Source organism: Spermophilus citellus (genome assembly GCF_964194105.1).
Source record: "Spermophilus citellus genome assembly, contig: SCAFFOLD_263, whole genome shotgun sequence".
In the NCBI taxonomy this organism is placed as follows: Eukaryota; Metazoa; Chordata; class Mammalia; order Rodentia; family Sciuridae; genus Spermophilus; species Spermophilus citellus.
This window is the reverse complement of record NW_027673137.1, coordinates 264881-280109: the sequence shown is the minus strand read 5'-3', so window position 1 is coordinate 280109 and position 15229 is coordinate 264881. Positions and strand designations below refer to the sequence as shown.

General features: G+C 38.7%; 1 long non-coding RNA gene across 1 annotated transcript in view; it reads left to right on the top strand.

Moving 5' to 3' along the window:
• The first annotated feature begins 1820 nt into the window (after positions 1-1820).
• Positions 1821-15229, top strand: part of LOC308640064 — a 56360-nt gene continuing 42951 nt past the window's right edge. Inside the window, exon 1 of the long non-coding RNA XR_014020163.1 lies at positions 1821-1955. This is a non-coding gene — a long non-coding RNA (uncharacterized lncRNA). The remainder of the gene's footprint in view (positions 1956-15229) is intronic.

Sequence of the window (15229 nt, the reverse complement as noted above, 5' to 3'; positions counted from 1 at the left end):
AAAATTGTACCTAATTTCCAAGAGGGGGATAGACATGACAGGCAGTATTGGCCCCAAGTGGCAATTTTTTATGGTTTATATGCAGGGTTAATGGGCCCAGCTGAGCAGGGTTTTGGTTTCTTTCTGGTTGGACTATCAGTTGAAACCCAGGATGCTGAGAGTGCTGGGTCAGCACCTGGGGGTATGTTGCTTCCTAGGGCTTGTGGCTTTTCTTGAAAACCTTGACATGGAAAGAATACACTGGAGGGGGACTTCCTCCTGACAAAGTGAGGTGAGTCTTTGCAATAGAGTGACATGCATCCAGGGGGCAAGTGAGCGTGAGCTCACAGACAAGTTATAAGACCACAGATGCCTGAAGCTTAAATCCTACAGATAATACTAAATCCTAGAATCAATTTCCCCTATCCATGCATGCCTATGATTACCCATTCGACAAAACCTCAAAGTCCTTGTCAGCATCTGAAGACAGGGTAAGGACAGGGTTTCCTTGTCTTCCTGGTGTAGCTGCACTGGTCAAAGTTTCTTTCCTGCTTTGCATCATAACCTTTTCTGTTTGGTTTTGGGTGAACACCTGACCAGACCTGTGGGGTCACCAGAGTCACATCTCTGCATAAGGCTTCCTAACAGTCGAAGTAGAACATGGACACTAAGCCCAAAGCACCCATTTTATTTCCACAGCACATTGCTGCCCTAGAGGATTGCCTTCCTTCCTCCCCCACCCTTTCTGCTGGGGAGGGAGCCTTGAGCATCAAAGCCAACCCCAGTTGCTTCCTTTCATAGATCAGGAGCCTCCTGAAAACAACAGAGGCCAGGAGGTGAGAAGAATTACTAAATAGTTTTCAAATTGTTTTCATTTTTAGATATTATATATGGGTCATATATATGATATCTTTAAAAAGTGTTTCAAAAATTTGGAGACCGTGTCTTTCTAAGTCACCTGAGGTCGCATCAGCTGGGGGGAAAAAAAATATATATATATATATATATATATATATATATATATTATGTATAATATATATAATATATTATAGATAATATTCTAATTAGATGTACTTGGTGTGAGAAATATATATATATATAATATATATATATAAATATATATTTTACATATAAAAATATATTTTATATATAAAACATATTATATAAAATATCCATTTTATATATAGAATATATTATATAAAATACATATTTTATATATAAATATATAATATATATATTTTATAAAAAATATGATATATATTTTATATATACAAAAATATATAAAATATAGATTATATATATAATATATAATAAAATATCCTTCTTTCTTTTTTAAGGTACTGGGGAATAAACCCAATGGGGCTTGACCCCGTCCTCTGAGCTCCATCCCCACCTTTTCATTTTATTTGAAGACAGGGTCTCACTGTTTGCAGGTGCTGACCTGACGTTGGGCTTCTCCAGCCTCAGTCTCCTGGAGAAGCTGTGCTTTGTTTTTGTGTTGAGGTTAAACCCAGGGCCCCCGCCATGCTCGGAAAGCACTCTATGGCTGAAGCCTTCCTCAGCGGCAAGTGTCACCTCTGTCCCAGAGGCTAAGCCAAGGCTTCCCACCTGGATTAGTTCCCAGCACAGAGGGGAAGCTCCTCCTGAAAAGGGCTGGAGCCAAGAATCTCTTACTCTACCCAATTTCAGCCAGTGATTGGAAGACGATAGCTGTCAGTCACAATCCAGAGGCGGGCCTGGAGGCCATCCATCCGGATCGCTGGGGGGAACTGTCCAATCAGTGCGCAGAGGGAGGGGAAGGGCGGGCTTCCGCACTCTGGCGGGCTTTTCTTCCTCACCGACTGGGCTACTACTGCTCCAGGCCCCGTGTTCTCTGCTCCAGGGACGCGGGTGACTGCGCTGCCCGTGTTCCCGGGGATCTCGGGTGCCCGGAGGTTCCTCCAGAGGACGCCAGGTCACCAGAGAAGCCAAAAATGGTGAGTTCGCTGAAGGTACGTTGTCAGCACCTGCCTTGGGGCCCGGCGGGCGGGTGAGCTGCTGAGTGGCGCGTGGAGTCGCCGCTGTCGGGTGGCCCTGGGCCCTGTCCCCTGGTTCCCTGGGTTTGGAAGGGAGGCTCAGGTCCCAGGTGTCCCCTTTGCTTCCTACCTGTGGCCCGCACTCACTTTTCCCAACGTGTAGGAAGCAGGGCCACAAATGCACCTTCCTTCTCCCAGTGGAGCTCCACCCAGTGGAGGTCCTCCAAATTGCAGGCGCCTCCTGCCTTCTAAAAGGCCACCTTCCCTCCACCTCGCAGCTCAGCCAGACATTCCTTCTTCCCACTGGTTTCAAATAGACACTGTCTGCTAATTGTCATTATCGCTTAGTGAAATATTGGAAAGAATCAATCAATCTTCCTTCCCCCCTCCCTCCCCCCTCCCTTCCTCCCTTCCCCTTGTGTTGGAGTCTGGGCTGGCCTCCAATTTGTGATCCTCCTGCTTCAGCCTCCCCTGTATCTGGGATTACAGGCTTGTGCCAATGTCCCTGGCAAGAACAACACTTTTGAAAGCACTTGTTTTCTATTTGTGAATATTATCCTGAGGGGAAAGAATGATCACTTAACACTTCCTTGTGTTTGGTCAGAATAACTGCTTTAAAGGAAATAAGGGGGTTGTTTATAGATCCCAGGGATATGGAATTCTGGGCTACATTAATAGAGTATAAGTGCTCATTTTTCTGATAGTCCATGATGTAGAGTCACACCAGTCCTGTAGTTAGGTAAGTACACTGGGTAATAATAATGTAGGGACAAAGGAGGCAAGGCACTGAAGATAGCTGGAAACAGTTTTATCTGGCTGTAGCCAGACTCAGAGGGCAATGCTTTTGCTGTAATCAATCCATTCATCCCCTGAACCCTGAGTTCAGGTGGTTTCAGAATTTTATACTCAGCATGTAAGGGGAGGGGCTCAGAAGTTCACATTGTAATACCAGGATACCCAAATAACTCTCAGACCACACAGTCTCATTCCAGTTAAGCCTTTATTGCTGGCCAGTGGCAGACACTCTGCTCTCGAAAGAATGAGATGGTCAGAGTGGTGCCCCTGCCTTCAGTTGGCTCCATATTTAAGCACAAAAACCACAAAAGGGAAGTTTGGGGGTCCAGGCAACGTAAGCAAGCCTGAATGTTGTGGTCAGTTAGTCTCCAGTTGGCCCCATAGATCACTCTGTGTTCTTGGGGAATTTTCATGAACAAAAGAATCCAAACGGCCCCAGTCATGAGCTTTTTGAGTGTCATGGCTGAGTTCACAAAGTGGAGTCACCATAGTCAAGTTGTCGCATCACACACATAAAAGCAGGTTTTTCTTTCTCTGTTCTGGCCAAGTTAACCCTTCAAGGACAGCACCTGAGGAGGGGAGAGCTTCTTCTCCCCTTTCTTTCCTCCCCCACCAGCTGTTCCCATGGAGCCCAGTTGGTGACTTCTCTGTGAAACCTTGCTCAAGGCCGGAGGCCTTTTTTGCACATTTCTACAAACTATTATACTGGATACAAGTGTGTAGAAAACTAGTAAGGGGGAGTCCAGCACCTGGAGTGCTGATTTCTTCCAGACTAGCAGCCCAGTAAAATAGGGCAACACAAAAATAGGAAGTTTATCTACACTGAACTTTTTTGTGGACACTCTTTTGTTGACAGTCCTAAAATTAGCCATGGTGAAGATTTCTGGAGAATCCTAGTTAATTTTTTTTTTTTTTTTTGTGAAAAGAGGGGATGCCACCACAATAATGTCCGATTCCTTGAGTGTCCTTCATCCCCAGCTCTTTTCAGTATGATTTTCAGAAAGGATCTGGTTATGGTGCCCAGCCTGGCCTGAAAGTTGTGATCCTCCTGCCTCAGTTTCCCAATCTGTTGGGATTAAAGGCATCGACAACCCCAGCTACAGAACATAGTTCATTTTAACCCAAATATTAATTATTATACTAAGGAACATGGATTCAAGTTACCCTGAATGATGTGTGTGTCCCTTTCTGGAAGAGATTACATCACTTCCCTCTCTCTTTCTTTCTTTCTAATTTTCTTTCTTTTTTTTTTCTCTTTTTTTAATATACCAGGGATTAAACCCAGGAGCACTTAAACACTGAGCCACATTCCCAGCCCTTTTATATTGTATTTTCAGACATGATGTCACTAAGTTCCTGATGGTCTCACTAAATTGCTGAGTCTGGCTTTAAATTTAGCAATCCTCTTATCTTTGCCTCTCAAGCTGCAGGGATTACAGTTGTGTGCCACTGTGCCTGGCCTCCATGAACTTTTATAAAAGAAACTGTGTATCACTGCATTAACCAATTGCATTGGTAGGAACATCACATTGGTGGGGTACAGAAAAAAAATAAAGAAAATTTCTTCTGTATGTCTGTTATTGCATTGTGAGTGTTGGTAGATTTTGGAGACGTCTGGTAAGGCTAGTGATATATTCTGAGAAGTTTTGAGATTGTGGTCTGATACAGAAATTAAGATGATTGGCTATTCAAGGGCTTAAGATAGCCCAAGATAATGTTTGCTCTCCATACAGAACCCTGCCTTTCCACCCTCATGGTGGTCTAGTTAGCCAAAGTCAAGTACTCTGAAGGTTCTTTGTAGATGCAACTGTATAGAGAACTTGAGTTCACAGCTGTAAAAATCTTGTGCTTTTTCTTTGATCTTCCTTAGGTGTAGATACCATGTCAGATTTCTTGGGCAGAGGTTCCCTTTGGGCACCTCCCAAAGTCCCATGTCCTCAGCCACTGTCCTCTCCTGGAGCTGCCACAGAGTGCCCACAACTGCCCTGTGCCTTGCAGGGTGAACAGAATTTCAGGCCCTGGGTCAGCTCCCCCTAGAGGGCAGCCTGATGTGTGGGGGGCAGGCTCTCAGGGAAGCTGCTGGGGGCCCTGGGCTAAGGAATCTCCTGGAAAAGGCCTCATCTAAACAGCTACTTCCTTGGGACCTTGTTTTCCCCAAGCTCTGTTCCCATTATTTGGAGACAGGTGGACAGTCGGCCTGTGGATGCTGGTGCTGAGGGTCAAGGTGAGCAGTGACTCCTGCCCTTTTAGTCTCTCATGGTGTGAAGGAGCAAAACCTCTCCCAGAGCATAAGGACCACCCACCCCAGTACAGAGCTGTGCAAACCTGAAAAGCCTCATAGACTGGAGTCATGGTCCAGGTGCCTGGGAGGGTGATCCTGGATGCTTTCTATGAGCAAGACCAGGAGGAAGCATGTCCCAGCTGTCAGGGACCTTCCCTGCCCCTTTAGCCTGACACATCTGTGCTTCCTCAGCACCAAAGCTTTCTGTGTATCACTTTGAAATGATATGCTCCCTTATCTGAGGCCCTGGTTTATTTATTCAGAGCCAAATGGGATGGACTATTATTAAAGAAGAGAGAGTTGGGTTAAAATCCACCTTTTTTTTTTTGTTAAAAATCCCAGCTTACAGCCAGATACAGTGGTGCACACCTGTGATCCTTCCTGCTCCAGAGGCTGAGACAGGAGTGTTGCAAATTTGAGGACAGCCTTAGCAACTTAGCGAGGCCTTATGCAACCTGGTGAGTCTGTGTCTCAAAATAAAATATAAAAATGACTGGGGATGTGGCTCAGTAGTAATATCTCTGGGTTTAATCTCGAGGGCATCAAACAAAAAAAGAAAAATAGAAAAAGAAAACATCTAATTGCCTAATTTACCACTTGACATATGGTTTCGTTAGAGGAATGCAGTGATGTCAAATCCTGTGGCCCACATATATTAGGGGACATAATTGAGGTAGAGGAGGAAGCCTAAATTCATTAAGGTTGATTGAGAAGTTACCCAACAAAAAAGATTTTTAGAAGCCTTGATTTCTTTCTCATGTTATCATAGAAAAACCTGTCCTGTGTTTTGTGCTTTAAAATTACCTAGTCTCCTGCTTTTCCTCCAGTAATGTATCGGAACATTCAAATTAACAACAAAACACTCCCCTTGCCTTGTGAGTGTCAATATTATCTGACAGCACTTCCATAACTTTTTAAAATATTTTTAGTTGTTAATGAATTTCCCATTTATTCATATATGGTGCTGAGGATCAAACCCAGGGCTTCATATATGCTAGGCAAGCACTCTACCACTAGTCTACAACTCCAACCCTTCTTGCATTATTTGCAGGAAATTTTTGCACATTTCTCAAGACCTCTAGGTCAACCCGTTGTAATACATTACTATCATAAGTCAGTTTCTCTAATCTTATTTGTACATTTTTTTTCACTAAAATTTCCTTATTAGAGTTCTTTCTGAATATGTGTAATGGATTTTCTGTGAAATTATCTGCCATAGAATGAATGTCAAGATGGACAAAGATTGCTCTTCTGAGAGATGGTGTAAGTTGTAGTTGAATAAGAAGATTCGTAAAATAATACATCTGTGGATATTTACAATTTGGTTGGTTAATTTTTTCAGTATGTTTTTATTGTGTACAGAGGGTTCCATGTTATAGACGGGGTTTCCTCATATCAGTGAATTGCTTTACAAATTAAGATATGCATGATTCTAGTTTGTATTGCCAATCATATTATATATGCTTTTGCTTGTATAAATATTAAGCCTCTTTTGTCTATGACTTTTGTATTTTATCTTGGTTGGCTTTTCATTCTGCCCATGTACTTAGAAATTGAAGTTTTCTATATGTAAATGTAATGGGATTGATGGCAGTGATACTCAAATGCTGAACTACACCCCAAGCTCCTTTTCATTCATATTTGGAGAGAGGTTCTCACTAAGTTATTAAGGATGTCTTGAATTTGCAATTCTTCTGCCTCGGACTTCCTAATAGCTGAGATTACATGCATGGCCATCATTTGTATATTGATTAGTTTGTTCTTTTTTATAGGATAAAGACATTAATAAATAATAAAGACATTATTTTAAATGTAGCTTTTTTAGAAATATTGCAATTCTCTTTTATGAAATTTTGTAATTATTATTATAATAAAAACTACAAAATAAATCTTACTGCCTCCAAAATTTTAAATATACAGTTCAGTAGGATTAATTCAAGTTGTTATGCAATATATCTTTAAAAAGTTTGCATCTCAAAAACAACAACAACAACAACAACAACAACAACAACAACAACAAAAAACAACAATGCCTAGGAAGCAAGGGCTGATTTCTGTCTCCCCATCACAAAACCATTCTCTTTTGTTCAGAAAACTGCTTCTTTAGTTTAGAGATGTCATGTTCTAGAACTCTGCAGTATTCTTTCTGTGACATTTCAGTTAACCTAGTGTACATACATTTTGTAATATATATAATTAGAATAAATTCCTTGACTTCAAAATTTTATTGTTTCTATATTTCAAATTGGCTCATCCATTCTTTTCAAGGGACATTTGGTTTGCATCCCCCATGATGGCTCTGTTGAATAACATTGTAACAACACTGATTTTAATGTTTTAAATTTGCTATTGATGTGAGGGCTTATTGCCACACTCACTAAGAACTCCGTTTACCTAACTCCATGTCTGCATTTACAATTGAATGCTGTAACTTTTAGTATATTTTTTTAGCAGGGAAAAGTCTTATTTGTATTTGGGGGGATATTCATAGAATTTAACAGATTTCTCTGCAAAAAAAAAAAAAAAACTTTTTAACAATGCGAGTTTAATGAATATTACCTGGAGCCTCTAGTTAACTTCAAGTATTATAAACATCTTTTAATTTTTATCTTTCAATTCTTGAACAACAGCATGCCCAAGAGTGTTCAATCAACTGCCACATATTGAGTGATTTTTGAAAATCCCTACCACTTTTGACTTCAAATATTTATTCCATGTTGGTTAAAAAATAGCTATCACTTAAATATTTATTAACCCTTTTTAATACATAAAATTGGTCTATCCAGCATAATAGCCCATTTGTGATTAAGAACAGGGATTATATAAGTCTGAAAATATTTTGAAACTATTGTAAAGTCTTATGCTTTGCAATTACCATTTTGCTTCACTGTATTTCCCTTTTCAGTAAGTGGGGATTGATGTCTTTTAGTATGACAGTGATTCTTGGTTTACATTCAACTCTCTCAATGTTTTCTTTGTGTGTTTGGAAAGTAGGATGTTTGTTGTGAATGTATTTACTCTTAATTCAGAACCTAGGGATAGGTTCCTTTTCTCTAATTTTGCCTCTTTCAAAGGTTATTTTTAAATTTAAAACGTCTTCTGTGTCCTATTACTGTCTTAAACTATGTTTTGTGTACAATAATTTAGACAGCTCAGATTGTGTTCAGTCACCTTTGTATGTGTCCTTCTTATATCCTCTTGCTTTCCGTGTATGTGTGTGTTTTTAGATTTAGAGTATCCTGCGGACTACCAACAGTTGTAATTTTTAGAGTTAATTCAGATAGCCAAGGTTTGTTTTGATCAGAATTTTGTAATCTTGCATTTGTCAACAAAAAAATCTAAAAACTGAATTATCTCCTTCGCATACTTTGTATGAGTTTCAACTTGACTTCACTTTATTAAAAAAACGAATATATTTATCTGTCCTTTCAAAATTATATTATTGTTACAGATATATATGCCTATTTACAGTTTTGTTTTTATGCTTTTGTCTTTCAAATTCTATTGCAAAATTACATATTTTGTGACCCATCATTACAATACAATAGAATTGTTTGTGCCAAGACATGTTTAAAATTTCATATGACTTGTGTTGCTGGGCACACTTACATTTCAGTATGAAGGATTAACTTCCATACTTGTAGAGAACAGCTAGTGTTGATGAGTAGTGTGTGCATTTTTATATCTTTAAAGACATCATTTTCCTTCTCTTTTGAAATATATTAGCTGTGAATATAATGTCTTGGTTGATAATTTTATTCTTTCATTTTTTGAAAATAGCCCTGAATTCCTTTCTGTGTTGTGAAGTTTGAACTAAGGATTTCACAATTATATAGTTACACATTTCTAGGTGATCCATCTTTTTCTCTTGGATGCTATCAATATTCTGAGTTTAAAAACTTAGTTTAATACCTGCTTTGAGTCTTTACAACTTGGTGAAAATTGAGTTGCTTGGATGTTTTATTTTTCCTATTTTCTGGGATGTGTTTATTAGTACTAGAAAGAAAACTTAAGGATTATTTCCCACTTTTCTTTTTTTTTTTTTTCATTTTACTTTGGCTGGCCTTGAAATTTTGATCCTTCTGGTCAACCTCCTATGTTGCTGTGTCCTCCTTGACACTTTCAGACATTTTCTAAAGACATACTTTCAACACACATTTTCTGCTTATTACTATTAACAATTCTTGACTAATTTTTATTCTGTTTTTGTGTGTTGGTTTAGTTCAGTAAACTTCATTTAAATGATAATTTACTATTCCTTTGGATTAATTCATAACTTTTCTTACAGTTGACTTAGCTGTGTTTTTTTTTTTTCTGGTGGTAAGCAGGAACCCCTTTTTTGAACAGTCCCCAAATATTTGCATGTTTCATATTTTTTAATGAAGCAGAAGAAAGTTGGTAAATTTTTAAAATATATTGTAAAGGAGGAAAGGCTATGTGTAACACAATATATTTTCCTCTACTGTATTATTCTTCACAGTAATGTACACATCTTGGATACTGTGAACAGTAAGATGATTTGAAAATTTCTCAATGCATTTTTCTGCGTAGATTTTTCTTTGATTCATATATATTTCTGCCATATCAATGGACTTGGATTTAATAATCCACTCCCCTGCTGATGTTCCTTAATTGCTGTAGTTTCCTATGTTTGCAAAATACAGTAAGTAAACATGATTGTTTTTTATTTAATTTTTATTTATTTCCGCCATGACTTCTCATCATCCTCGAGAAATTTTACCAGAGCAAGGAATAAAAGAGAGGGAGAGAAGATGTGGAAAGTATGACCTTGACTATTTACAACTAAGAAAACAATGGGAAAATATAGGTGAGAGTAAAGTTCAAAAATCGTATTATAATGGACAAAACCAATTAGTCGTCTGTATTTGCAATAAAAATTTTATAGCCAAAATATACCATAAACAATTAATATCTGAAAAATTATATAATGTATTTCTATTAGTATTAAGGATATATATATATATATATTTTTTTTTAAACATATATATGTTTAAGAAAATATTCACAGCCAATTTTGATGACTATATTTCCTCTGAAAGGAAATGTGGAAAATTTGAGAAGATATCTGGTCCATGCATAAGTTTTTAACTTAGCCAATTATAAATGTAGCACTGAGTTAAACTTCCCATCAAACATTTGCACAGAGACAATATTTAAGACAAATTTCTAAAAGTGATTTTTTTGAGAGTTTCCTTACAAAATGTCCATTTTTTTCTGTAACAAAACAAATGAATGATATTAAGAATTGTAGACAGGTTTCTACTTCCCCACTATTGCTCAATGACAATTCTGATACGGATTTCTGGAAAGTGCACTATATAGATAATGCTATAAGTAACACCATTAGCCATGTCTCTACCCTGAGTAATTACCAGGATATTTACATTGATTATAAAAATTATGAATATAGAGAAACTCCTAGTAATTTTGTAAAAACAATTTAAAGATGAAAAATGTGGAAAAGTCTTGATTCAGTGCTCCAAAACTAATATTCATCCAAATATTTCTAGTCAAGACAAAACTTGCAAGTGTAAGGTATGTGAAAGGGCTCTTAACCACAGTGCAGAGCTTGCTCAATACAAGAGAATTTATAGAGAATGAGAGCCCAATACTTTTAAATAAAATATCAAAGCATCGGCTTGCTCAACATCTTCTAAACACAGTAGATACTATGACAGTGATAAACCCTATAAATTTAAAGAATGTGGAAAAACTTTTAGTGAAATGTTACAACTTGTTAAGCATCAGAGGATGTATACTGAATAAAAGATCTGTAAATGTAAAAAGTGTGGCAAAGCTTCAAAAATTTTTCAACTCTTACTCAACACCAAAAATTTATTCTGCAGAGAAGACCTACAAAAGTGAAGAATGCAACACACTGAGAAACTTTACTCAACATCACAGTGTTCATACAGGAGATATGTCATGCAAATGCAAAGAATGTGACAAAACTTCTAATAAAAGCTCCAATCTTATTTGTCACCAGTGGACACACACTGAAGAGATGCCCCACATATGTAAACAACTTTGCAAAACTTTTAGTCAAAAACCAAGCCTTAAAAATCACCAGAGAAATAATACTGGAGAGAAGCCCTACAAATGTAAAGTGTGTGGCAAAAGTTTTAATACAAAGTCAAAATTTGATCGCCACAACAGAATTCATACTGGAGAGAAGCCCTACAAATGTAACGTGTGTGGCAAGAGTTTTAATCAAAAATCAACACTTACACAGCACCAGCGAATCCACACTGGAGAGAAGCCCTACAAATGTAAAGTGTGTGGCAAGAGTTTTAATAAAAAATCATCACTTACTCAGCACCAGCGAATTCACACTGGAGAGAAGCCCTACAGCTGTAAAGAATGTGGCAAAGCTTTTAATAGAATCTCACAGCGTAATTGGCACAAAAGTATTCATACTGGAGAGAAGCCCTACAAATGTAAAGTGTGTGGCAAAAGTTTTAATACAAACTCACATCTCTATTGCCACAACAGGATTCATACTGGAGAGAAGCCTTACAAATGTAAATTGTGTGGCAAGAGTTTTAATCACATATCATCACTTACTCATCACCAGCGAATCCACACTGGAGAGAAGCCCTACAAGTGTAAAGAATGTGGCAAAAGTTTTCATCACAAAACATCACTTACTTAGCACCAGAGAATCCACACTGGAGAGAAGCCCTACAAATGTAAAGAATGTGGCAAAAGTTTTCATCACAAAACATCACTTACTCAGCACCAGAGAATCCACACTGGAGAGAAGCCCTACAAATGTAAAGAATGTGGAAAAAGTTTTAATCAAAAAATAGTACTTACTCGGCACCTGAGAATCCACACTGGAGAGAAGCCCTACAACTGTAAAGAATGTGGCAAAAGTTTTCATCACAAAACATCACTTACTCAGCACCAGAGAATCCACACTGGAGAGAAGCCCTACAAATGTAGAGAATGTGGCAAAGCTTTTAATCAAAAATCAATACTTACTCGACACCAGAGAACCCATACTAGAGAGAAGTCCTATAAATGTGAAGAATGGCAAACCTTTTCGAATTGAAGATCATATCTTACAAAACATTATATGTTTTAAAATGAAGAGAAGTTTTACAATGAAAACATTGCATCAGGGTCTTTAAGGATGAATCAACCCTTATTTCAAAGTAGTTCAACACTATTTCACACCAGAGATATGATAGCACAGAAAACATACAAGTGTAAAATAGGTGTCAGAGTCTCCAACAGTTGTTCACACCCTACTCAGCACCTCAGAATTCATACAAGGGAGAGGACGTGCGGGCCAATAAACTTTGCTCTACTTTGATTACATTTTATGTATTATCTAAAATTCACTCTTGCAAGAACAAAAGATCCAAGTAACACAACATAACCTTTGTATCTCTGGGATCACAACCAGCAACAATGTCAGATTTTTTTATTGCTTTACTTATTTACTCACTTCATTTAGTCTATTTATTAATATAGGTGGACACAGCAACAGCTCTAGCTCCTGTTGGAAGGTAACCGTCACATACCTACACACAGCATCCTAAGGGGAGACTGTTGAAACAGGAATTCTGACCCTTCATTTTTCATGAAGACTCACCCAGTGTCAGAACTTTGAATGTTTTATTTTGAGGCAGGGTCTTGCTAAGAGGCCAACTGTGGCCTCTGACTTGAGATCCTCCTGAAGCAGCCTCCCAAATTCCTGGCCTTACAGACATGTGCTACCAAACCTTGTCCTTTGCTTATTAAAAAAAGTGCATAGCTGCTGGTTAGCATCCTCCATTGGTATATGTGATATCACACCCCAAACAATAAAAGACCCACACAATTCCAAAACTCAAGTCTGACTCTGGCTGTGTGAGGTTGTGTAATGGGAAGGGACTCCAGGTAGAGACAGGGACAGCAGCTCAGAAAAAGTAGGTTCCTTGGTTTTCATGGCAGAAAAGAAATTCATTTGTCAGGTGCATGGATACACCTATTTAGAAAAGCAGATGCACATTCAGGGAAAAAAGTGAGGAGCCGGGAATTCAGTGAAGTTGGTAGCATGCTTGCCCTGCATGCACAAGGTCCCAGGTTCAATCCCCAGCACCACAAGAAGAAAGAAAGGAAAAAAAATGTGAGAAAGCCCTAAACAGAGAGACAGCAAATACGTCGTCTGAGGTGTTGCTATTTGGAGAGGGACATTTAAGTTGGGCTGGACTAGAGATGGGGCCAGATAAGACTTCTGTACATTCTCACCCATTTTTCTAAGCTTGCTCACATCATGCTCATATATGGGGGTCGAGGAAGCTGGTCTAGGAGAAATGCTCCATTTCAGGGAGTTGCTTTTCTTTTTTATTTTAAATCTGATCTTTATTTTTTAAAGTAGTTTTTATTTGGACAGGATACCTTTATTTTATATATTTATTTTTTATGTGGTGCCAAGGATCGAACTCAGTACCTCACAGGTGCTAGGCAGGTGCTCTGTCACTGAGCCACAACCCCAGTCCCTTGTTTTTCATTTCAAGTTTTGTGGGCATTCCTGCATTCTGGTAATTTATGAACCTTCTCCTTTGAGGTTCAGTGAAACTTTCTTGTTGGGATCCCAACATTTCTGTCCCAACCAGAAATGTTCCACAGTTCTTTATGGACCTCAAGTGTTGCTAGAGGAATGATTAAATGATCATTTAGTTATCAAAGCAGATAGGGCAGGGTTTTCAGGACAGAAGTCTTAAGAAAATGCTCATTATTACATTTATATTTTTACTTATTTATTTAGCCATGGACTCATATGGATTTGCAGTGATCCACAAACTAGAAGATTTCAGAAACTTTTCATGTTGACAACTCTTTTCAAATGGTTTCATTCGGATTGAGGCACATTTGACCCAGGGTAAACATTAAGATGTTTTTAAAGTGCTTATGAATTTTCCTGGCTAGAATATTGCAGAGGGTTTTGTCAGTGTTCTCACCACTTTGTTTATCTCATTGGTGTTGAAAACCATCCCAGATGCAAGGAATGCACCCCAGAGGCAAGCTCCTGCAGCTGGCCACCCACAGACCCCCACACCCACTGATCCAATTCTCTGTCCCCTGTTAATTAGGTGTCAGGTGCTGTTGAATTGTTAATTATTAGGTAAACCCCAGTATTTTGCCCCCAAGGAGCCCAAGGTCTAGCTTGTTGGTTACTGGAACCACTGGGTTGGTTATTCACTTTTCCTTGCCTCTCAAGACAAATCTGAGCTCCATCCAGGGACCTATATCTAGTGGCACTGGTAGCTTAGGAAAATTTTTAATTTTGTTTAAGAAAACTAACAGCAAGAATAATATCCCTCATGGGGGAAGGAGGGGTTCTGGTCCCAAGGTGTCCCCAGCTCTTTCCTTCTTCTCACCCACATAATCTTCTCATCATGGGCCAGACAACTGGATACTGCTCATCTCTGGAATCCTGGGCATGTGCCTTGACCTTCTCAGTCTTCCTTCAAGAGAAATGTTCCCATTTCACAAATGCAGCAAAACTGGTCCCCCAAATACCTGGGCTGTTGTTACTGTGAAGCAAAAGTAAAAAATACTGAAGATGGGGACTGGGGCTGGGGGTCAGTCATAGAGCGCTTGCCTACCACGTGTGAGGCCCTGGGTTCCATCTTCAACACCACAGAAAAATAAATGGATAGAATAGAGGTGTTGGGTCCTACTCCAACTAGAAAAAATATTTTTAAAAATAAATACTTAAAAGGCAATGTATCTAGCAATTAGGGAAATGCAAATTAAAACTGCACCGAGCTTCTCTTTCACTCCAGTCAGAATGGCAATTATCAAGAATACAGTAACAATAAATTGGTGAGGATGTGGGGGACAGGAAATGTTCACACATTGTTACAGAAACTACACGTTGGTGCAACCCCTCTGGAAAGCAGGTTGGAGATTCCTTAAGAAACTCGGACTGGAACCACCATCTGACTCAGTCATCCCACTCCTCAGCATAAAATCACCATACTACAGGGACACAGCCACATCAATGTTTATGATAGCACAACTCACAATAGCTAAGCTATGGAGCCAGCATAAATGCCCATCAACAGATGAGTAGATAAAGGAATTGTGGTATATATACATGGTGGAATATTACTCAGCTTTAAAAAAGAATGACTTCATAACA